Source organism: Sebastes umbrosus, chromosome 1, assembly GCF_015220745.1.
Source record: "Sebastes umbrosus isolate fSebUmb1 chromosome 1, fSebUmb1.pri, whole genome shotgun sequence".
Classification (NCBI taxonomy): Eukaryota; Metazoa; Chordata; class Actinopteri; order Perciformes; family Sebastidae; genus Sebastes; species Sebastes umbrosus.
In genome coordinates this window covers 20,950,734-20,976,781 of record NC_051269.1, presented here as the reverse complement: position 1 = coordinate 20,976,781, position 26,048 = coordinate 20,950,734, and the positions used below count along the sequence as shown (strand labels likewise).

General features: G+C 40.3%; 1 protein-coding gene and 1 long non-coding RNA gene across 8 annotated transcripts in view; one reads left to right on the top strand and one right to left on the bottom strand.

Annotated features, from left to right (window-relative positions):
- LOC119494790 (plasma membrane calcium-transporting ATPase 1-like) overlaps positions 1-26,048 on the top strand; it is a 116,716-nt gene that overhangs the window by 21,622 nt on the left and 69,046 nt on the right. The window contains exon 1 of one of the 7 annotated variants that reach the window (XM_037780945.1): positions 2,040-2,061. The exons of 5 other annotated variants lie outside the window; for them this stretch is intronic. The gene's annotated coding sequence lies outside the window, so the exon portion shown is untranslated. Of the gene's footprint in view, positions 1-2,039; positions 2,062-12,765; positions 12,883-26,048 lie in introns of those variants that run through there. One more of the 7 variants, XM_037780936.1, reaches the window with a different exon arrangement.
- On the bottom strand, positions 4,551-10,546 carry LOC119494822. Its single transcript, XR_005208306.1, has 3 exons — positions 7,857-10,546; positions 6,818-6,820; positions 4,551-4,562 (listed from the first exon to the last, which is right to left on the bottom strand). It is a non-coding gene; the product is annotated as an uncharacterized LOC119494822 (long non-coding RNA).

Below are 26,048 nucleotides of genomic sequence, written 5' to 3'. Positions count from 1 at the left end.
GATGTTTCAGTCTGCAGCGTGGGGCTGTAGCAGAATCAGTCAGTTAGACAGGTGGACTTTGTTTTTCTCTGGCTCTGTGTTTGTGTTTCCTGTGTTTACGATCATTGTTTAGTCCAGTACTGTCACCTGAATATGATGAAGATGTGAAGACAGTTTGAGCAGAGTCTAAATCCCTGTGCTGAGGGCTTTCAGGAGGACTGCAGGGCTGGATTAAAGTAAATGGACTTATTTCAGATTCACATCAGATATGAGATTGGATGTTAGCAGTGTGTAAGCTCTACTGAAGTGTCTCCGACCGCCAAGTAACATCAGAAATGTACAGGTGAGAAGTAGTTCTAGAGTTGGCTCCATGAGGAGTTACTGGAAGGAAACTACCTTATTTTTATTGATTGATTCATTGATTTGAAGTCCCTGTCCACTGTAGCTCTGTGTCCACAGTGAAACTGAAGGCCTTGATCCATCATTGGAGTTGATAAGACAGCAGGAGATTTGTGTGTTTTGAACGGCGGCCTGTGGAGCTTTCACTTTATCAAAAGTTGCACTTAGATCTAACGCACAGTCAGACCAAACGTAGACCAAGTTTGTCAGTTGTACACAGCTGTCCTGTTCTTGGCTAGGATGTATAAAGAGAACTGGATACAGCGTCGGAGATTGGGCCCCATTTATTCCTATGAAAGGTGCTCAGTGGCATGGAGCAAAAAAAAATGCTTGACTTCAGAGTGTAAAATTCCTTAATCATCGGCCGATCTTCCGCATCCATTGGGCCCATAGAGCAGACGCAGTAATGTTTCCTTTAACTCCGCCTCACATGAACGGAGTAAGAAAAATAACTCTGGATTTGGCTATTAGTGCATTTTACAACTTTCAGGACCTAATGATTTAAATAAGGGCTAATCAAGTTTTCACACTGGGAAGTTGATATACCAAAAAAAAAATTATCAGCTGAGTTACAGACGTCTCTTTCCCAATGTAAGTCTATGGGAAAAATTGTTTTTGGGCCCAATGACTCACTTCCATGTTTCCTGCAGGAAACTGGTCAGTATTTCTTCACACATTTGACTTGACATGTGAATTTTCCCAACTTCTTTCCTGACAGTGCAACTCGCTCATGAAATACGTAGCCTTTGCTGTGTAACACTTCTGCTCATTTTCCCTGATAAAAAGTCTAATAACTCCAATTAATGTTACTGGAGGAGTTCTTTATTTCCAGCGAGGTGCTATCTCTCTGATTTAATACGGATGTAGGAAACACTGTACAGGTGTAGCTGCTTTTAAAAGGTTGGCGGTGTTGAGTGTTGCTGTTGAGACACTCACCAACAACAAGTGACCGACAGCAGTGAGGATTTCATTTGGCTGTTTAGTAGCAGTGGGCTGTTGGCTGATGAATGATTTGTGTCAATAAAGTTTAGAGAAGAAGAGAGATCACGGTGTGTGTTGGCATTTGGAGCGTTCCTCTCTAAATGTGGACTTTGAATTGAGACAGAACATGAGAACAGACTATGAAAATGACTTTACATCACTAACACGAGAACAGTTTCTCTTTTAAGAACATCAAATATGTTTAACACGAGTGTGTGTGTGTGTGTGTGAGACATGGAGAGTGTCTCCAACACGTTAGATAACAGCGGCTGTCTGCAGCTCGTTGATAAGCAGGGCACACCGAGTGGGACATGGCAGCATTTTCCTCATGAGGTAAATGTAGAAGAAGAAGAATAAGAAGAAGAAGCTAAAAATATGACAGCGCAGGACTGCTAACATCCTGACAAGACGGCACAAAGTGACAAAACTTCCTCAACATGTTACGGATATCAGAGAAGTCAGGATCATGTGAGGGTTTGAGAAGTGCAGGACAAAGTGTGTCAACTTCACGTTTCACTTTGTCTCTACGTCAGATATCAGTGTTTCCACTTGTCACCGTGTCAGGTGACCTCTGGCTGTAAAAGCCACACACGGTTTGTGACATTCCAGTACAACAGGTATCAGATGTCACCAGGAAAGGCTTCATTTGCTTATCTGAATCGTCACTTTGGAACTGATTCAAGTTCAGCCGCACATCTACAGGTAACCTCTGAACACCTGTGAATGGAATATCTCTATTAGCATTTTGTTAAATTGGTCATTATCAAATATGGAGTCTGGTTCAGTCTAATGAGGGGTATCAATATCCTCATTATCAAGCTAAATGTCCATTTAGTTTCTCTTTAGTTTTAATTGTTGAGTGTGACATCATGTTCATGTTTCTGTTTGGGAGGGGGGATCATTTCCAAACCTTTCATAAAAGCCGTGGAAAAAGCTAGTAAGTGGACCTTGAGTTGAGACTTCTTTAGTTAAACATAGTGGTGAATGTTTAAAAATGCATCATATGTTAATGGTGTCTGTTGCCCTTAAAGGTACTCTATATGATATCCAGAACATTGATATAGCATAGGGCTGTCAATCAATTAAAATATTTAATTGCGATAAAAAACGCATGATTGTCCATGATTAATCGCAAATTAATCTCACATTTTTCATCTGTTCAAAAGGTACCTTAAATTGAGATTTGTCAAGTTTTTAATACTCTTATCAACATGGGAGTGGGCAAATATGCTGCTTTAGGCAAATGTATGTATATATTTATTATTGGAAATCAATTAACAACACAAAACAATGACAGATATTGTCCAGAAACCCTCACAGGTACTGCATTTCGCATAAAAAATATGCTCAAATTATAACATGGCAAACTGCAGCCCAACAGGCAACAACAGCTGTCAGTGTGTCAGTTTTAAAACTGAGCCCGCTACAACCTAAAAATTGCAAGTTATGTTTATGCGTTAAAGAAATGAAAAGTGTTAAAACAAATTTACGTTAACGCGTTATCGTGTTAACTTTGACAGCCCTTATATAGAATCAAACAACTATTAGCTATGTAAAGATATAGAGGAGTAATGTCTACCTGAGCAGAGAATGAAGTCACTCTGTGTGTGTTGTAATCAGATCTTCTCCTAGCTTTGTTATGCCTCCGCACCGGCAACAGCCGTGGCCGGAGGCATTGTTTTCGGGTTGACCGTGCTTATGTACATACATGTTTTTGGGTTGTCTGTCCGTCTGTCCGTCCGTCCGACCCATTCTCGTGACTGTGATATCTCAGGAACAACTGGAGGGAATTTCTTCAAATTTGGCACAAATGTCAACTTGGACTCAAGGATTAAGTGATTATATTGGTGGTCAAAGGTCACTGTGACCTCACAAAACACCCTTCTGGCCATAACTCAAGAATTCATATACCAATTGTTATAACAAATATCTAACAGGATAAAATTATGAAATCATCACATTTTGAACAAACACAAATGTAAACTGCAACTTGACTGGTTGGCAGAGGCATACAACTGCGAGGCAGTGATTCTAGTTGACATAGCCGGGCCGGCCACGCATGCCTTTTAGTGCATGTTCGTGCATGTGGGCGTGCCCCACTGGCTAGTTCACGGTCGCTGCTCTGCACTGCTCTCATACGGCGGTTACAGCTGATGGCGTCTTGCAGAAGCATACCACCCACCCTCCGGTTCCCCCCCCAGGTTAACACTGTTTACTCTGTCAGCACCGTTTTTGTTGTTTTCACTGTTTACCGTTAGCTGCGAGCCGCCGCGGCTCAGCCGTTGCCATGTTCAGAGCCATGCGGAGACAATAGAAATGCTCCCAATCTTGCTTTTAGCACCTTTGACAATAAAGTGTCTTTGTTGCATGCTGTTTGAGAGGCTGTGAGCTCTGAAACATTAAACTACTATTTAAATAGAACTGTTTTGGGTCAACATGTTTGAAATGGGGAAATGTAAATACAGTGAGTAGAAGCAGCTTGAATCTTTACAATAGCATGTGGTACCTGAATAAATGAATGAATGAATGAATATGTAAGTTAGCTCATTTCTGACTCATTGAGCTGCTTCACATGTAACATGCAGTGCAGGTCAAACTGTAGGGATTCATAATGAGCTGTAGGAAGCAGCTTATCTCAGTCTTTGAAGAGCAGCCCTGTATTAGCCTGACCACATCCCCTAAACATATTCAACAACCAGAAGCCCCCACACCCAGTGTACTGCAGTCAGCAGCTTCCTTTTCTAAATCAGCAGTGTTTCCGCTGCTTATCGAGGGAAATGCCGAGCAGACAGTCAGCTTCTTTTCCTTCCTCCTTTTGCTTTGTTTCATGTTCCACACCCTGCCATCACTCTCACGTTCAGTCCCTCCCTTTTATAATCTGTGATTTATTACACAGCCTACCGTCTGTACACACAAACAGCCCTGAAACCTGAGTCTGCTCTCTGCTCACACTCAGCATCACTACCGACTGCAGCTAACAGCCTGAAAGGTTAGACAGCAGAGCCATGCCAGCTCCACACTAGAATCGTTGTTGTTTGCCTCTTCAGTTTACATCCATGCCTGTCCAAAATGTCCTCACTTCATCATTTTATCCTGTGAGACATTTTATGTGAAACTGTCATAATTAGCAAATTAATTCTTGAGTTATGGCCAAAAACATGTTTTGTGAGGTCACAGTGACCTTGATCTTTGAATACCACAATCTAATCAGTTCAGTCAGTTTTTATTATGCCTCTGCTCCCGTAACAGCCGGAGCCGAAGGAATTATGTTTTTGAGGTTGTCCGTCTGTCCATCCATCCGTACGTACGTCCGGTCTATTCTCGTGAACGCGATACCTCAGGAATGCCTGGAGGGAATTTCTTCAAATTTGGCACAAATGTACACTTAAAGATGAACTGATTAGATTTTGGTGGTTAGAGGTCAAGGTCATTGTGAGCATTGTGAGATATCCAAGGAACAACTTGAGTGAATTCCTTCAAATTTGGCACAAACGTCCACTTGGAGAATGAACTGATTAGATTTGCTTATAACATATATTAGATTATAACTGATTAGATAAGTTAAAAATTCTTGGTGTGTAATTGCAACAGGCCATGCCTCGTAGTGTAGCAGTTCCAAAAATGCAAGTCTGTCTGTTTTCTCCTGGCAAAAAAAAGTGGGTAGGGTACAGACATAAACTGTGAGAGCTAGCATGTCTCGCAGACTAACAGTTCCGCACTTAGTTGCCATTAATCTCCGTCTTTGCATTCACTGAAGCCAAACTTCCCTCCTCTGCTGCTTCTATTATTTCCCCTGCAGCTCTGCCTAACAAACAGCTCAGACCTGTGTTTCATTTCCTCCTTAAGCTCTGTGCTAACATTATATGGAAGACAAAGAAGAGTCAGTGGAAAATCAGACTTAAAAGAAATGATGATCAGTGTTTGATTGAAGCCTCAGAGGGTTTTTAGTTCGGGGGGGGGAGGGAGGGCGGGCTCCACCTGTTAGTATGCAGCCCAGAGGAGGTCAGCTGCCTCCGACCCCAGCTGCAGGTACTTTCACCTGGGCCTTATTAAAGCCGGGACGCCCCGCCCTCGCAGCCCTGCGGAGCTCGTTAGCTGTCGGAGCTCATTGGGAGGGTCCTCGCTGCACAGACGCTGACGCACTTCAAAGGAGTTCCCCTTCAAAGAGCACGCAGGTCAAACAGGGAATAGGAGGAGGAACATCAATATATGCATAAATTCATGCTAAGTAGTTTGACTCTGACGGTTCCTGTTCGAACAGAGTGAAGGACAGATGTACCTGGAGAGGAGTGGCCTGCCGCTACTTCCTTTTTGTTAAAAACTTAATAGTTAAAATCATTTTTAGTTGAGTAGATTAAATTCCTCAAAATCTCTACAGTCTACATCACATACATCACATCAAAACTGTGTGGACACATGAACATTGCAGCCATATAATGATGAATGAACATTCATAATCTGCTGCTTTAACAGCCTCCACTCTTCTGGGAAGACCCTCTTATCTATAGATTTTGGAATCTGGCTTCTTTCAGCCACAAGAGCTTTGGTGTTGGGAGATAAGATCTCGCTTACAGTCGGCGTTCCAGTTCATCTCAAAGGTGCTTGATGGGGTTGAGATCAGGGCTTTGTGCAGACCAGTCAAGATCTTCAACACCAGACAGCGAAGACCATTTATTAATGGACCTGGCTTTGTGCACGGGGGCAATGTCATGTTGAAAAAGGGTTAAACACAAACTGTGGTTGGAAGCACATTTCATTTCCTGCTACAGTATTAAAGTGCTAGTGAAACGGCAGTTGGCATATCTTTATCTTCGTTTCATGTGAAGTTTATCTGAGTGAAACAGAATCTGTGGGCGGTGTGTAGTTATGAGAAGGATTTGATTGGACTGCTCAAAACTGGGCGTGGCTTATCAAATACAGAGTTGGCAACACTGGGCTCCGTTTTTCGGTTGGATCATTTTAAAAATGTAGCATATTCTTGCTAGTTTCTCAAGATTACCAACCCTGTCTTTAAATGGTTGCTGTGAAAATGACATGGGGAAAGTATGTGAGCAGGGATGTCCACATAGTGCACCAGTGATATTTAGACTCGGTATGTTGCTCAGCCGTGTCTTTCAGCAGTGTTTACCATTGACCATGAACACAAACGTACACACACATGAACATGCAGATTCAATACACGCCATGTCGCCGTCTATCAGTGAACATGTGGAGGACTTTATCTCAAGTCCAGCACACTCATCATTTTACCAACTTTCACAGAAAAAATACCCTCATTTAGGGTTGGGCTGGTTGCAGTGAATGGCTCTAATGTTCCCACGTATCGGGTGTATTGTTGGTGCAAAGTTGAGAAGCGTTTACAGTAAACAGGGTCCTCTGATGGTGAGGTCGGACTTGAAAACACCTGAGACCTGCTGACTCATCAGTCACAGTCGTTAAAAACAAATGCTCCAATTACAAACTGTTTGTGCTCGAGATGGCATTTCAATAACCAAAGTTTTTTGACCCACATTTTTTGCATTGAATGTCTGTTCCTTTCCCCTCATTCTTCAGTCGGACATGTTAGCTGTTTTTATTTTGCTCTAATCAATCTGTCAATCAATCTGTATCTCCCGATTCGATACTATCACAATACTTGGGTGCTGATTCGAAGTATTGCAATTTGATATTATAACTTTTTTAACACTAGACCATGGGAAAAGGTTGAACCATACACTTCTAGGGACTATATGGACTTATTATAGTATATCTAAATTGATACAGTAATAATGTTTGATTTTCAGCATGTATGTAGTCAGAGGTGTCCTGAAGTCAGATATATCAGTCACTGTCAGGAATTATTTATTACTTTTTTCCAGCAACCCAAAAATCAAAGAATGAAGACATTTCCTTCATAAATTAGTGGTATTTTCTTTTTAATTTATAAGGGACATGTAATGTTTTATACTTCTGGTGAATATAAGTCAATCAGTCTTATTTCCATATATGTATTTTGTATATACAGTTCCCGTTGTTAACACCTTATTTTGAAAACCGGACGTAGTCACACGTGTATACTTCGGCTAACTTCGTCAAGTCCGTTGCTAGCTCTCCCCGTCAGCTCTGTTCTCTTTATACATCCACGGTCAGCTCCATCGGGGCCGTTTGAATGCATTTAACATAAATGTCAGTATATGGGTGCTCTACAGTTGTAGCCGATTTGACCATGGAAATGAGAGTGGCGACTGGCTTGACCGCACATTACCGCAATACGATAACGTTTCCTGTCCATGCCAGAGTTGGCATGCAGCTTTAGCCATGATGTCTAGCTTTGCTTTTCCTGCAATGTGTGAAACCCAAAGTGTTTCCATACTTTACTGTATGTGTAGTGTTAACCACTTTGGATTTAAATTGTGAGGGTGCAGGTCGTATCCACGCGGACCCTCTGCCGTTTTCTACTTTCTACTTTCGGCTTGCTGCGGCCGGCTGCGGTTTGTTTTGGTTGACGGATACGGAACGGATATGTCGTCACGTTACTCAGACTACAACAAGAAAAGTGTTAACTTCCTTCTAGCTCCACATAGACGCAAATGAAGCAAATATATCGATTCTGGCATTAAAAAAAATCAATTCAGTAATCCTTTTTTCCCATCCCTACTATTTGGTCAGTGGGTGAGTTTTAAATATTGCAGGAAGGAATAATAGAAACAGTAGCAGCCACAGTGAGCTGGAAAGGACTGCAGGCAACAAGCTCTTTCTGTGGTTTGTGACTAACACGCCTTCATCATGTTATTGAGATAAACTACTTGGCATGACTGCAGCGTGACTACCTCCCCTACTATAGAAAACCCCTACTGGACACAATAGTGTCATGAAAAGCACAAACATTAAAGGGACAGTGCTCTAAAATCTGTGTTTTCCTTCATCTGCTGTAATAATGGAGGCTTTTATCTGACTGGTCCTCATGCGCATTCACACCTGGGGACTGTGTACCACCAGTGTCTGATGTGTCCCCCTCCACAGACACACACAAAGAGGCTGCCGCAGGTCCGTTTCAGTGTATTTGGCTTATGATCAGTGTGGATCAGGACTCTGCTGCAGAGAAGAACAGAATGAGCTTCAGGCTGTAAACAGGATTATTAAATCTCTGGACGCTCTCCAGATGTTGCTGCTTTGCTTGGTTCAGATCCGTCTTCTCCCCGGTGCCATTCTATGGTTTCTCAAAGGACATGAAGGATGTGTCCTCTGTGCTGCCGTCTCCTGTGTCCTTGTGAGTTCATCAGCAGTGTCTCTCCCTCCACCTCTTTGTCTCTCAGCCTTTCTACTCACTTCATCTGATGCAGAGAATCATTGTCAACTGGCGTTCACACACAAAAAATATTTTCACCTGTAGTGCCAGCCAATGGCATTGGAAACATCAAGGACTGGATATAATCCGACGCAGACATTCTGCATCGATTGTCAGCATAGGCAAATGTGTTAGAGACGGTACATATGCCGCGTCTTTTGCACGCTCAAATCCATTGTTGTCAATGTAGACCTGCAACAGGTGCACTCAAACGCGAGAGCCATGTCGCGGCGGCACGCAAGCGCTCCCAAGCGCCTATTTTTCAGTGCGCGATGGGTGCGCCCCAAGATAAAAATAGTTCAACTTTTGGAATGCTGCAGCACGCACAGCATGTCATGTGACAAGGAACAACCAATCACAGTATATGGAGGAGAAGTTAATAATATTAGTGCAGGACTATCCAGAGCTTTACAATCGGTCCCACAAACTATTTTACTTGCTTCACCCTTTCTGGCCGAGGAGATCACAACATCCAGTTGAAAGGTGAGCCAAACTGACACAGGGAAATCGAGCAGTAAAGCTACTGCGAGGGATTTACGGATTATTGTGTTCAGTTTAGTCAGTGAGGCTTACTGCTAAATTACCGCAACTTCATCATCATCGTCATCGCAGCACGCTGGTTGGTTGCGGCAGGCGCAACAAGAGTGCAACCCCCCCAAGCATATTGGAAAGGAAAAAAAAAAACGGCACAGCTTGCGTTTTCCACGCGTTTTTAGACGTGACATGTGTACGGCCCCTTATTCACCAATGTCTGTTGGCGTGTTCAGCCCGTATGGTCATGAAGTTATGGCTACATGTGGACGGTCCATGCAGACCTTCGTGAACATGAGTAAATGACTAAAATGACTTAACATGGACCATTGCTGCCACTTAGATGGGGAAAGTATCATTGTAATGACATAATATAATTGATTAACATGTTTTAACGTTAGAAGATTCCAGATTTTAACCTGTTAAGAAGAAGTAACTTGGTGTGTAAAGATATGTCAAATGTGGTTGGTAACAGGAACGAGAAGCTACAGTATTTTGGCCACTGAGCTTGTTGTAGTTTGATGCTCTGCTGCAGAGAGGGAAGGACTAGAGACAGAGGACAGTTCAGCTTTATCTCTATGTGCTACTGAAACATAATCAGATGCACACACACACACACACTCTCTCTCTCTCTCTCTCTCTTAAAGCAGTACAATAGACAGTGGGGCCTCAGGTTGTCTAAACTGTCCAGTCATCCAGCCAGTCATACAGGAATCCCAGGAATGAGCTTTCTACATGAAACCAAAGATTCTGTGTAGTGTGTTAGTGCGATTGTGTTTTCACACAACTATGATGATCAACGCACACGGTTTATTTCTGGAGTGTTTTTAGATACCTGTCACTCGTCTGTCAGTTGTGTTTCTACAGGTTTATCAGTCCACACCGCCTAATCTATTAAGAAAGCTGATAGTGTGTCGCTGGCAGATCTGCAACCTTTCCTGTAGCTCAAAGCGCCGCATTAATGTTCCTCCAAACGCTATGTTTGTTGTCGTCGTAATATTAAACTGACCATTGTTTTAGTTGATAGTTCAGTTGGGATTTTCTCAGCTTGCCGTGCTCAGAATGCAAAAACACCAAAATACTTTCACAGAAAACATTGAAAGGTTTAAGTGTATGGAGGATGGAACATGCCAAAATCAAAAATAAATGACTTGATAAATGAATTAATAAATATGTCATTAAATGGAGCAAAAATAATAATACACATAAATGTAGCCATTAATTAATTGGTAAAATGTGACATAAATTTATATTTTTGTTTTATTTTGCGTCTTTATTTATTTATCTTTGTATTAATTCCCTTGTTTATTTACTATTCTGTGTAATTGTCCCTTTTATTTATTAATGCATTTATTTGTATTCATTTTTAAATAATTTATTTAATTTGGTGTTTATTCTTTATTAATTTTTAAATTATTTATTTATTTATGTATTTATTTTGTATCTATTTGTTTATCACATTTTATCATATAATTAATGGCTACATTTATTTTTAATATTATTTTTTGCTACATTTAATGACATATTTATTTATTTATCGAGTCATTTATTTATTGATTGATTTATCCTCCATAGGTTTGAACCCTTGAAGTTCATCTCACTACAAGTTAGACTGATCATGTCTATCTGCATTTGCAAAAACGGATAAGATACATTTTTAAAATGAATATACTAACACCAGTTTGATTGATATTCCCTGGAATGCACACAAAAATCATGATTTAGTAAAATGAATAAAATTGGAGATATCTGTTTATGCAAAAGTAAGGTCTTTAAGATCAAACCTTGTGCATGCACATCCATATGTACAAACCTCTGCTTTTATTTGTTCTCACACTTTGTACTTGCACATAAACAAGTCTTTGTATATCCTCCAGTGTATGTTTGCAAACGTCAGGTGGAAAGTAATTTTCTTTTCATACAGCTGTGTATGATCTCACATTCATCGTTCCTCGTCTGTATCAAGTATCCCAGTGAGAGCGTTTGATGAAACATTGATCGTTAATACACCGGTTGAACCTTGAGCAAACACTGACAGTAGCTCAGCCCCGTTCAGCCAGTCTGACTCCAGTACTGTTCAGCCTTTCGACCAATCAGAATGCAGAGAGAAGCTGCCGTCATTGATTTATCATCGAGATGAGCTCACGCCTGAAGCAATGTTGAACCCACTCCCATTTTTCATTATGTAACGTATCCAAGATCAATCCCATTATATCCAATACAGGCGGATAACTTGTACATGTTATCATAGCATCAATAATTAATCGCTGCAGTGCACTTTTCTCTGACCTTCCCATGACATCAACAAGAGGTCTTTATTTCATTAAAAACGTCCTAACAAGGTCTAAGAAGCTTGGTCATATGACACCTGTCCTGATGTCTTTGCATTGGCTCTTCCTACAGTTAAAGGTGCTCTGTATGATATCCAAAGCATTAACATAACAGCAAACAGCTATTAGCTATGTAAAGATATAGAGGAGTAATGTCTACCTGAGCAGAGAATGAAGTCACTCTCCCTCTGTGTGTGTTGTAATCAGAGCTTCTCTGTGCTTTGTTTACATAGCTGGGCCGGCCGGGCATGCTTTTAGTGCATCATTCAGTAGTTACAGTTTCTCAATTTGCGGGTTACCTTTTAGACACGACCCCACCAGATCAGTTGTCGCCATGTTGAGAGCTGTGTGGAGGCAATAGAAATGCTCCCAATCTTGCATTTATTACTTTTAATAAAAAATCTTTAGAGACTCATCGAGCTCCTCTTCTTTGGAATAAACGGCAATTTTTGGATGGTGACATTTTAAAATCCATATTTTTTTCTTGTGCAAGGTCTCCTCCGAGTTTAACTGGCTGGGTAAACTGAGATCTGATTGTGCATAATTTTTAGATACGAGTGTGTGTGGGTCATGTGCAGAATTGTAAGATGATCCTCGGTAATTGTCCATACAATGAGCATCATTGACACAAACTGAACTGAGACAAAGAGCAGTGTGTGTGTGTGTGTGTGTGTGTGTGTGTTGGTGTGTGACTGTGTGTGATGCTCCACAGTGAGTCCAGACCCCTGCCTCTCAGTCTCTCTGCAGTGTGGGGATTTCCTTTTTCCACCCCGGTCACATGACTGCAGATATGGGTGTGGTCTCCTGCATTCCTGGCCTCTCTCGCTCTCTTGTTACTCTGTCTGGCATGCTGCGACACTCTCTCAGTCTTCCACACACACACACCGTCGTCTAGACCGAACACACTCACACACCGGCTCAGTGTCGGCTGTTTGACGTGCCCTGCATGTAGAAATGTCTGTGTGAAGTCACTGTGACATGATTCAACGGGATTGTGTGTGTGTGTGTGTGTGTGTGTGTGTGTGTGTGTGTGTGTGTGTGTGTGTGTGTGTGTGTGTGTGTGTGATCTGTTGCTGGGTGCAACAAGAAAAAAAGTTCCCTCTGTGTGGAGGGTGTGGCCAGCGGCGAGTTTGCATAGTGGGACTGTGTGTGTGTGGAGGAGGGAGGTGCAGGCTGCTGCTTTAGTATGCAGAGCAGGTGTGTCTGCAGAGGCAGAGAGCAGAGAGGAGGAAGAGGAGGGAGGATAGCAGCAGCTCAACAGAGGGCACGGTCTGATGGAAGATAATGAAGAATCTCTTTCATGAACTGAAACCGGCCGTGTGTTTCCTAAGTCAAGTGTATTTTTTAACATTTATGCAGTGTCAAAACAGAAATATATCAGTGGCTGTGCTTTTAAAGTTGGTGAGTGGGACTGTCTGACAGGCTGAATTCAGGTCAAAAATACCCTTGAATTTTAACCCTTCAGAGTTCAATCACTGACACGTGAAATCGTGACGTGTCCAACGTCCACCCAGTTGGAGGCAGGAGGTGTGTCTGGCTTTTCATTCAGGGAATGTTGTCTGTTCATGTTCTAGTTATATAGCTGCATGATGAAATAATCCCAGCAGCAGAGCGAGAGGGAGGCTGAGTTCAATGACAGAGAAGTGTTTGATAAGAGGCTGTATAATTTACAACTTTGAGGAATGCTGTTGTTAGCCTGCTATCCAGAGTGGCTCACACAGTTTATATTTACAACTCTAGCCACACTATTTCCTGTCCCCCTCTGGTTCTGGCCGCAATACACCGGTAAAACTGCTAGCTAACCACTGTCACACATATACCTTCCAAAGTAAAATGTAACCCCTTTCTTTTTTTGCTAGATTGCAAGACAATTGTTCAAAAGCAGAACTGTAATTTTTTTTTTTACAAATTTGAGCTACGATTATGATGTCAAAATATTATTAATACAATAATTTTGGTCAATAAGTTCACTGAAAACCATAAAAATCTGCAAACAGAAAGTTTCACACCTCCATTAAATAATAAATCAATGTCAAAAGATTTTAAAGCTATAACTGAAGAGGTATAATATACACTTCTGAATGAACAAGCTACAACAAATTAGAACTTTTTAACATAAAGAAAACTTCCCTCATGGCCCATTTAATAGCTTTTTCCAGAGCTTTTGACCACATCCCACAACCTATCAAGTGTGGAGCTTCAGTCACATGATAACTGGTGGTTGTATATGGGGGGAGATGGTAACCCCAGTCTCTACTGTAAGATGTTCTCTGGTGTTTGATTAGTTTTGAATATTGGATTATTGATAGCAGCCGACTGATACTGTACTCGTGAGGATTTTGTCCCTTAAACAAAAGCAAAAAGCCTTTTTAAAATATATAAAGATACAGTGTGTATGATTTAGTGGCATCTAGTGGTGTGGTTGCAGATTGCAACCAGCTGAGTACCCCTCAGCTCATTCCTCATTTTCCAAGATGACGGGAACGTGGGTCGCCGAGTGCAAAACCGGGATAACGCTGTTCGCCTCGCTCAGAGGTCATCATTACCATAATAACACTACCTTAGGAGAAACGGAAGTCAGACGGCGGCTGGCGGTAATACAGTTTTGCACTCTGTGGCTCATGTTACCGCAGCTTTGCAGGCGTGTCGGATAACTACGGTGGCCTTCAGGTAACCCCAAAAACGTGAAATGCTCTCTCTAGATTCAATGTTTGGTTTGTCCGTTCTTGGCTACTGTAGAAACTTGGCGGAGCAACATGGCTGGACACTGTGAAGAGGACCCGCTCCCTATGTAGATATGAAGGGCTCAATCTAAGCTAACGAAAACACAATGATTCTTAATTTCAGGTGATACTATACTGTTATACATTAATGAAAACATAGTTATGAATATTATATTCCTTTTCTGCAGATAGATCGCCTGAAATCCTACACACTGTTCCTTTAAATGAAGCATCTAGCATGTAAACATTTTACTCAGCCTGCTGTGTTAATATACATCTGATTCCCTAATAATAACAACATGGTGGATGCGGTGTTAGTCAGTGTGAGTCATTCTGCTTCTTGGTTTTGTTTAGTTTAACCGAATGTAATCCTGACAAGCGCGCCGTGCGCTCTGCCAAAACACACATCATGTCCTCGCTGAGGCGGATTATTTTTGAAAACTGTTTACATGTGAAATGACGAGCGCACATTTTTATGTTTTCAGGTGTTTTTTCAAAAGGTTTCATATCCAAGCTGAAACACCGAAACAATAGAAATAAATCTCTTCTTCTTCCTCGACTTTTCCGCCAGCCTCTGCTCCACATTCATATCAGAGTATGGAAGGAAAATCCAATGACGATAAACATCCACAAGTCATAAACATGGGAGTCTTTCCATCTCTGCATGATATGAACCCAGCGTGAGACAGGATGCCTGTGGGTTTTGTTTTATAACAAAATGTGAAATGTTTAAACGACACAAATGATTTTGAATCATTTCAGTATAAATTAGAACTCCTGTGACGAAAGAAAAGCAGCACAGACGAAGCCAGACACACCAGGTCCAGGATTACACACCGTCCCCTCTGCTGGTTCACCCCCACACACATTAATCAATTCTACTTGGCCTTTTTATTGGCCATTTTCTGAAAACACACACACACACTCACAGGCTTATTGTGTCTCACACACATATAAGTTGAGTGGCTGGCAACATGGTGGCTGCATCATAATTTCATCTGGAGTCAATAACAAAAAGATAAGATGGACAAAGAGCAGACACAGTGTCTCTCGCGCACACACACACACTGCTTCCCTTATGGCTGCATAGATGCTTCCTCTATATATAGATACAGCCAAAGTCCTGACAGTAGGCAGGTTCACATTGAGTCTTTCTCTCTGTGGCATGTGTGGAAAAGTGAAATCTCAAAGTGCTCATCACGTGGCACTAACCCAGTCCGCAGTGGCGTTCCACTTCACTTCAGAACCACAGAGTTACACAGAATCACATTCTGTATTTACGTTCCTTACTAGCTGGACTCAAACTAATGATTCATTTAAATCAGATTCAATCAGCCAGTAAAGACTTTAATAATGTGTAAATCGGTTGCTCGGAAACTTCTACAGCACCGCCCAAATGAAAGCAATCAGCTATGTAAGCAGGAAGCCACTGCATCGTGAGCTGTAACATAACATCCAAAAATAACAGGGGTTTTATTGGACAAATGGTATATCAAACTTACCTGACAAGCTCTTTTAAATGTAGGCATGAGTTAGTTTTATTCATTTGCATACATGTGCAGATAAAAATGTGTGTTTCAGCGTTAGTATTATTCATGTAGCTAGTTTAGAGTTAGACGGAAATGTTAAAAAATACCACCTTAACTAAAGTGTATTTGGTCATATACAGTAGTTTACATTTTAAGCCATGATGTTTTGTAATTTGAGATGTGTTGTATATATATTTTTATGAAATATATATCTCTACATGATTACCAAACGGCATTTTGATCAAGTGGTTGGTTAGATTTGTTGACCGTAATCAACTCTTCCTGTTTCAATCTATTGGAAAGCTGGTTCTGTCAGTTGGTAGGTGTAAACAAATGATAATCAATTATCTCTATCTCATCCTGTTTTAATGTATTGATGTGTAAATCTCCACTTAGTAAACTCAGTGGGGGAGGGCTGCGGTCTGACACTGCGACAGTCCGATCAGACCAATCAGAACTGGTTTTCATGGAGAGCCAACTGCTTTTTTGTAGTTGTGATGATAGTCAACATTGTGGAGAACCTCCCATCATCATCTGCACCTGCGCTGTCTCTACTCACCTGTCTCTGCTTCTGCTTCTTTCATTTGAGCAATTCAGCTCATTCAGAAGATAAAGAGAAAAGGAAAAGTGCTCAGCTTTTGTTGAAAGTGAATTTTAGTTTTGGTTACATGTGATCTACTATATCACTGGTAGGGGTTGCCATTGCTTCACATGGGGTTGCAAGGCATTCTTGATTTTAAGGGGTGTAAGACAACTTATTTAAACAATACATAATACAGACAACTGTATTGATGCAATATTCACAGGAAATAATCTGCACAAAATTCATCCAAATTGCTCGTTTTACACAAACTTCCTGCAGTTATTGCATTACCTACTTGGGTTAATGTACAGTTCATCAGTTATTCTGTACTGTTATTGTCATGCATTGAATATAATATGAAATATCCATAAAATATATCACTTAGTCAGGAGTGGTCAGTTTACTCAATGATAGAAAAGGGGTTCCTTAAAGAAAAGGGTTGGGAACCATTGTACTATATTATGAGTATTGGTGATGAAACTGTTGACTGCAGCTATGTTGGCCCTGGGCCGTGTTCTCCATACGTGGATAACCGAGTTATCCAGATTCGATTGTTGATGATTTGACATGATTTTGGGGGGTTTCGAAGCTGGCTTGAAATTCATCTGGAACTGTTGTCAGGGCAACAAGTCCTTAAACCCAACCCTGTAGAAGTGCAGGCTTATTGACAGTTAGCTGGTCATGAACCAGGTGTTTTACATAAGTATATATATATATATATATATTGTATATATCATATATATAATAGGTTATAGTTCTAAACTGTGATTGTCAGACCATAGTATGTACAGCTGATATCCCAATAGTGCTAACCCTAGACTTACCTTCTATTTCTATGGAAGAAGAGCTTTGCTAAAGCAACGTGTTGCCTGTTAATTCCAGCCATTTATAGGCTGCATTATTGTGCACTTGAGACTGAAACAGGAACCTGTTCCCATTTAAATGCGCACACGTTTTGATGCTGATTCTTATTGAACTGATGCTCAGAGGGATCTTTGTCTCTTCCTGCCCTTTCAGTTGTCAGTTTGGCTGAACCATCGTACAGCGTTTTGTTCTCCAGGTACTAAACAAACCCTTCATACTGAATAACATCTATTTGCAAAGAGGACTTTCTACAGTCTACTCGGCGAGCGAGTGAGGGAGCAAGAGAGAGATAAAGAGATTAATTCATGTTTTTTTTGGGTTACCGATACAACACACCATAAAACTGTGATTAGCACGCATTTCAAAGACCAGTCAACAGGCCTGAAAAACAACAACATCCAGCTTAATACCGGTAATAGGCCACATTATTACTTTAGGCCCTCGGGCTACGGATGTTTTGGAAGCCCTTCACAATGTGCCACCATGGTAACATTAATTCAGCATCCTTCGTCAATGGACAGCAACAAATAGTAAATGGAGTGCCCTCCTAATCAATAAACGGAATATGAAATAGGGTTGTGCTGAATAGTTTGAAGCTTCATTCATAACGTTGACATTCAAATTCTAAAACAATAGCAATTTTTTTGCATGTATATTGATTTCTGTTTAAACCCAGTATTTCTGCACAGTTGCAGATAAGGTTTAGGCTACACTAATATTATTAGTATTATACTGTTTGTAGAATTAGATTCTAATGGTGGCTGCGTAGGATCGTTTCCAACTTGTGTCATCCAAACATTTCCAATAACTCCAGAGAGTTGTAAAGTCCAAAAGTCAAAATTTATTGAAAAGATAAAAGTAATCATTTCCAAAATTCACAACATGTTTTTATCTAGTGAAATATTCTGCTTCAATCCCCATTTGTTGGCGTTTAGCCTTTCAAAAACATGTTCAATGCCAGCTGTGCATTAAAGCTGAAGTAGACTCCCATCACGGGCTAGATTTTTTTAAAGCCTGAAAACAGAGCCATGAGGAGGTGCAGAAGTCTAGTTTTCTCTCAGAACACTTGATTTACAATATGATGAAAGGTTATTATGCAATTTTTGCCCAATGATGCCAAAAATATACTGGCTACTGCCACTTTAAGGTGCCAGTGTGTAGGATTTTTCCGTCTCGTGTCATCATCAAACATATCCATACATGGTAGTGTACATGATAAAACAAACAACAAAATATAGTTTGAGATGCTAGAAGGGTTCCCAACACCTACCTCATGTAACTACAATCACATGATCAGCAATCAGCCAATCATATGAATGCTGGTCATGGTTTCAAGTCTTTACTGGCTTTGCCTTTATTTCAAAATAAGAGTGCACTGTAATCCAACATCACTTAATCCAGGATAAACAAATCAACCCTCAAACTGCCTTCAAAGAACCAAATTAGCTGGATGAGAATAAACAGGAATATTTAACAGCATTTTATCCTGAATTAATTAAGCCACATTTGAAAAACAGGGCCCTGATCTGTGTGACTGTAGCACAGCTCGATAACATCGCCATCAGCGTAAGTGTTTACAGGATTACAAACCCAGACTCTGACAGGAAGAGAGTTTAGGGATTGAAAATTGATTGATTGAAAAACGATCAAAACAGGAAGCAGCGAGTTCAGTATGAGATGAAGATCAGCTGTCTCTCTCTCTCCGTGTTGTGTCGTGCCTTTGCAAATCATTTCCCTTCTCTCTCTCGAACAAACAATATATCTAATATCTAATGCTACGTGTCAAGCAAAGTGCGAAGTAACAGTGTAACAGAGCTAGTCGAGCGTGTGTGTATTAGTCTGCGTTAACCAAACACTTGCTTGTTAAAGCATAACAGCCACATACTGTACACACTGAGTCACATGAGAGGCATGAAAAGGTGTGTGTGTGTGTGTGTGTTATCTGTGTGTGTACCATTAAGGTCTAAAGGTAGGAATGCTCACCTTTGGACTGAAGTGGTGATGGTGGTGGAGTTAACAAACTATAAAGGTGTGTTATGTTTGTGTAACCCCACCCGAAATTGTGTAGTTCTTTCTTTCATAATTCCCCTCTTCTTCTACTCTTCCCATGATAGAGATCGCGTTTTCATGCTACGATTATTGCGGCCCTGAATATCACGGTAAATGGCATTATCACAATGATGAAATGCTGTTACTAGTACTAAAATACAGTGAATTGTATACTGAAGCTTTGTTGGACTGTAAATGAACAACCATCAAATACGCTATAAACTAAAGCAGGTTGGTTGTTTCAAGTTTAAGAGAGTAATGACTTTAAATGCAGTTTAAAGGGCCGGTCCATTATTTTTTTTTTTTAGGTTTTTACATCATTCTGTAGCTTCCCTGTGGTTTTCCTTATGTATTCAAATCCGAACATTCAAATTTGTCCTATGTTTTAGCGTCAAAATGCTATTTTCTCAAGCCCTTCTAAAAATGTTTTCCTATGTGACCTGACATAGGTTTCTGCATGATGATGCTGCTACATGTACAGTATATATACCTTATGGTCAATGTATTACATTACATACAGTAAGTACCTTAGATTGCGGTCAGCAGCTCCCAGTTTGGAGTACCCACATGGAAGCTAAGCAATGTACTGTTGTGGACGCCACCCTAGTTTGGATCTGAAAGTCACACAATTACGCAAACAAACTAACCGATCGATGCAGCGGTAGACCAGCAACTTCCCTGTTTTGCGAATGTAAAATTACAGTTTTTGTGAATGGAGTCTGGTGGTTTTGAAGACAGCGATACAACAGCTTCAGTCAACCATCGGAAAGGGCTGTCTGATGGCGAGGTAAAGCGGTGAAAATATTCGAAATATAGCTTACTCTTTTTTTAGGTGGCTAAAATACCCTTATCTGCTGCTCCCGTCCACACTGTGTATTCCACAATACTGAACAAAATAATTCAAACAGGTAGAAGAAGTAAGATGCAAGAGGAGCACAGGATGCTTTTCTTACTCTCCTGGTCCTTTAATGCACCCGATTTCGTAGGGCTACTTTCTCTCTTTTTTTTCTATTGAGCTAGATTATAAAAAAACACACACAAGCTTTCTTGACACCAGGTAGCTCGTAATAATTTTTCTGTGGTGGAAACTACATACAGTATATAACTGCAGGCGTCAATGCTTGTGCTCAAAGTGACAATAATCAAGTTAATATCCTTATCTACATCCAGGTCAATTGACCCAGTTTTCTCCCGCTGTTGGCGGCCCTGACGGCTCATTTTATCTAAACTAATCAGCTGTTCCTCATCCATTGTTCGGCATTCTCAACGCAAGCGACAGGAAAAATAGGAACAGGGCGTCCAACAAAAGTTCGGCTCAAAACGTCGCGCTGCGTTGCTTGCGGCCAGTTAGGACACTCCAACAGAAAACAATGTAATTAAGCTCATTTTGCTCGCGTCACATCCAGTTAGGACACGGTTCAATATCTAATTTTCTTAAATTCTTTGAAGTTCTACCTATTCTGATTTGTTTTGGGTGTTCATAGCTGTTAAAGAACCAGAAAACCCTGCACACTTGTACTCAGTTCATCAGGTAAAGTTCATGAATTGAATCTCAGTGTGCAGAGTTTATGATCCACTTATCTATAAGACTGTCTGTAATGACTTTGTAGTAAGTGTTTTCTGCTGGCTATTAATAGTTAAAAGGCCCAACATAACAACATAATAGCAATGGACCGCTGCACAGTTCCATTGAGCTCTTACAAGTCACTAGCACCACTCACCCGGCATCTCCACACCATCTCCACATTACCACTAACAAGTACCACAGCCAGAGTTTAATGCTGACCCGTGAGGAATCATGTCATGTCATGTCATGTCATGTCATGTCATGTCATGTCATGTCATTGTCAGTCATGTAAAATGCATGCCCTCTCTCACTTAACGTTACGACTCAGCACCCATAAACTAGCCACGCTTCAGTAGGTCGACTAACTACTACAACTTATTACTGCGCTCTAACTGTATTTCTCCAATCTATTACTTTTTAATTTAATTTGATCAAACGTTTTAAATCTCAAAATGCTTTTTTATTCCGTCTAAATTGATTTCACTCTGTTTTTTATTGCTTATTGTTTTTGAATGTCAATTGTGTTTGCCTATGTAAATCACTTTGAATTGCCTCTCTGTTTGAAATGGGCTACATAAATACAGCTTCCTTGTCTAGTAAATGGACTTGCATTTATATAGCGCCTTCCTAGTTTTCCGACCACTCTAAGCGCTTTACATTACATGTCAGCATTCACCCATTGACACACACATTCATACACGGATGGCTGTACGATTGGTGGACGACCCGCTCTATCTCTGAGCCGCAGCCGCCCCAATTAATCATATAGTTTTAGTTTTATTAATAAATAATTCATATTATTAGCTCAGCAATGGTCATAGTCATGGTCAGAGTAGCAGGAGCTCGACAGACTAGGAGGCTGATTCCCCGGTCCTACAGTGACTGATGTCTCTTTGTTTGACTGGTTAAAAGGCGGTCTGTTGTGGCTAATCAAAATACGACTGCTAATGGAGGCAGAGGCACTGTGTTGTGTCCACAGTGAAACAGCAATAATGACGGTAATGGAAATGGTTGATGTATTGTTTTCATCAGAGTTTCAGCCCGGTGTATACTGTAGTAAAACTAGGATACCTGCACATCTCTAGTTCATAGTAACCTTCCTGCCTCTTACACACATTGTCTTCCACTGCTAACAAATGGACAAATATATACAGCAATGGACATGTTTTGATAAATGTTGCCAGTATTTTAGCTTTTTTTGTCTTACAAGAAAAGAGATTCAGAGTTCAGACCACAATACGCCAGTGGTGGTTGAAATATTTTAATCAAGTAAAGTAGCAATACAATATTATATAATATAATAATAATAATAATAAAATATACGTATGTACTAACCAAAAGCACCATTTCAGAATAACATATATTGTATTAGTGGATTATAATTATTGATTAATTAATGTGTACAGCACTTTAATGTTGCAGCTGGTAAAGGTGGAACTAATTGTATTACTTTATATACCTCCTGGTGGCTTAACTATAATAATGTATAATAATTTATTACTTGATTTATATTTTGTATTAATAATCTGAATATACAAAGTAACTAAAGCTGTCACAATAAATGTAGAAAGTACAATATTTGTCATGGAGTAGAAGTATAAAGTAGCATAAAATGGAAATACTTGTACAGTACTTGAGTAAATGTACTTAGTTACATTCCACCACTGTTTTTTTTTTTTTTTTACAAGTACTCTATTGGTCACTCATTTATGTCATAAACATTGTGATAGTTTGTATTCACCCTGAGTTTATATCTTGACATTTGGAAGACTGGGTTTGCTTCAGTTTATGTTTATGTTTTATAAAGTGAGAAAAGTGAAGAGCGAAAATAGTTTTCATCTAAAAAAGGGAAAATAAATCACAGATTGAAGAGCAGCCAGAAAACTGTAATATTAACCTCATACGACATGAGATAAATGGCAGTTATTAAGCTTTGTGTTTAATTATTATTATTTACACGGCACCACCGTTATTCCCATTAACAGTAAGCTAACCAATTCTGTTGCTTTAATTGGGAATCCAAATCATTCATGTAGAATTATGCACCTATTTGCTCTGTTCTAATGAAATACTCGACACTCCCCCTTCTTAGTGCCTGTAGAATTAAGCAATCTCATTGTCTATAATTAGCACGCTCCATCACAATGACTTCACCAACTATTTGTGTAATAACGTACAACAAACCGTAATGTGCTGAGGTCTGTGGGCAGTTTATTTCATTTTATTTCTCTGTTGTCTCATTGTAATAATGACTCGACTTCTGGTCGATGAACAGACGGATAATTAGTGAACACAGAGAGGGGGCATTTGTTGTCCTGGTCTGTTTGAGATAACACAAACACACACACACACACACACACACACACACACACACACACACACTGATAAAGCATAGTGTGAAACCTGATATGAGGAGTATTAAAAAAAATCAGAACACAGAACAGAAAATATCAGAGGAGGGTAGAGGTTAACAGACAAAGACACAAATTAGGAATTAGGCTCCTCAAGGCAATTTTTCAAATTTCCAGAAAGCTTTTTAAGTACTTTGACAGGAAACAACAGTAAACAAAGAACATAACACAATAACTCTGCTGTTGTCTTGTGGCGCCCAATAAAAACAACATTTATTAATCCTCTATCGGTCTAATTTACCACAAACATGAATGTGCTAAAAGCGACGTTCGGTCCCTGAGTTTATCTCTTGTTTATTGAGTCTATTTAATGAAGAGTTAATGAGTCCTGACGCTAGTTCCTGATTTAGTTCCGGGGTTTAGTTCCTGAGGGAGCTACAGAGACTCACAGACACCACAGAGGCTCTGAGGTACAAACGGATATCAAACCAACAGAACCCTGTAGTGTTCACAGTGACGGTCCCGGATGTTTTGGTGCCCTTGGCGAAGTCTCAGTCAGTGCCCTCGCTGAATACATTAGGCTACTCAGAAATGCAAAAGAAAATGTGCTTTAACATGTTCTAGGACAGGTTTTTATGAAAGATTGTACAATTTTAAAATGGTTTGAGTTGTTTGCCTGTATGTCCACAGGTGGAGTACACTGTAAATATCTGTACGAATGAATGAATAATGAATGGAGTGTCAGATTTACAGAGAAATAAGAACCACGTTGATAAAACGTACTGAGCCTTAGTTCTGTCAAAAAATTGACTCATAATGTGAAACAAAAAAAGCTAATATTAACCGGCTTTGTTACTCTTATTGTTTTCATTTTTCTGATTTGTATTTGGGATAATAATTGTCTGAGTTTTGCTCACCTGTCTCATTGATTATGTTCATAGACGATGGACATGAAACTCTCCTGCTTGTCTGACTGTGTTAGAAAACATCTGCTTCTTTTGATTAAAAAAGAAAAAGCCCGTGGAAGTAAAAACCAAAGGAGGCAAGTCAACTTTGACTCCTATGGTGGATTTTTGCTCATTTGTATCATAGTATTTAAAGCTATCTCATAGACTGTATATAAGAAGTGGACGTAGTCACTGTGACGTCACCCATTGGTTTGTGGACTGCCGTTTTGAGGCATCGAGTTCAGCATTTCGGCCATCGCCATCTTGGTTTTTTGCAACCAGAAGTGACACGGGAGGGTGGAGCTAAGTACAACCAAAATTTGAATAAGATGTTTATTATTTAAATTTATTAATTAACTTTCATGAACTGAAAACACACTGTGAAAAGGTTAAAGTTGTAAGACGGAAACACGGACAACTCCCAGACCGGACCGGTATTGAAGAAGACTTGAAACTAGCGATTGAGACCATAAACTCATGTTTACAATGTTTACTGAGGTAATAAATCAAGTGAGAAGTAGGCTAATCTTCTATACAATCAGACTTCTTTTTGCAACCAGAAGAGTACTTCCGCATTGGCTTCACTCTTCAGACCCAGAGGTTGACGCCTGGCCAATCACCTAAAATCGAACATTATGAGCTACATAGAGATGATAGTTATGGCAGGGCTGTTGTATTGGACTGGATTAGATTTTACAAGTGTTTCTAATAAAGTGTTCACTGAGTATAAAAATCCATCATCCTGCTTCATATCATTAAACTTTTCATCTCAGTGATACCACAGTGATGCCGCTCCCTCTGTGGACCAAGTGCAAGTTATTACACAAACAGTTTTCAGCTCTTTCCGTAAATATCTTGTCAAGTCTGAAAGACAAAAAGCCATTACGTTAACCGCTTGACGGAGAAACCAGCCAAGTTACATTCTCAATGTTTTCCACTTTACTTGCTCTGGAAATGTCTCCGTGCTCCCGTCAGTTTGAGAACCACTGACCTGGTGTCATCACCAGTACCACAGACCACCACTCAGGAGAACCCTGACTCCAACACCAACTGCAGTATTTTCTAACAGGCTGTGTGTGTGTGTGTGTGTGTGTGTGTGTGTGTGTGTCCATGACGGAACACTAAACAGTGAGAAATGGAGGACAGCGTTGGATGTGCACTTACATAATCTGTGGTGATGGGTTGGAATGCTACTCTTTGGCCACACACACACACACACACACACACACACTGACCCAGTGGAATTCTCCCTTTCATTGTATGGCCCTCTGCTTGATGTTGATTGGCTCTCAGAACTGCAGTGTGTTCACCAGCAGGACAAAGTGATCCAGTTATTCATTTATGTTCTACTATACCTTTGGTCTTGATCATGGTATCTGGTGCTTTTCTGATTTATTATCACTATAATTACCCCCGCCAAGGAGGTTATTTGTTTTGGTTTTGTTTGTCTGTTTGTCAGCAGGAGTACAGAAAAACTACTGGCCTGATTTTCATGAAAGTTGGTCGAAGGGTTTAACATGGGCTGGGTCCTGATCCCAGTGAGCCTTTGAGTGCTCTTTGTCATGTTTTTGGTATGTTTGTCTCTTGTCTGTGCTCTACCTTATTGTCAATACGGATGTCATCCTCTATTTTTGCTGCAAAACAAATCTACCTACGGGTAAAAATAAAGTCACCTGAACCTGAACCTGAAGGAAGAACCCATTAAGTTTTGAAACCGATCCAAATCCCAGGGTGGATACTAGAGAGGTGTTTTGGCAGGAATCTGGCGATTCGATAGGTATCGATTCAATACATTGTGATATATTGTGATACTGTAAGCAAAGTGATATATTGTGATTTTTTTTTAGGGCTGTCAATCGATACAAATATTTAATCGCAAATTAATCAC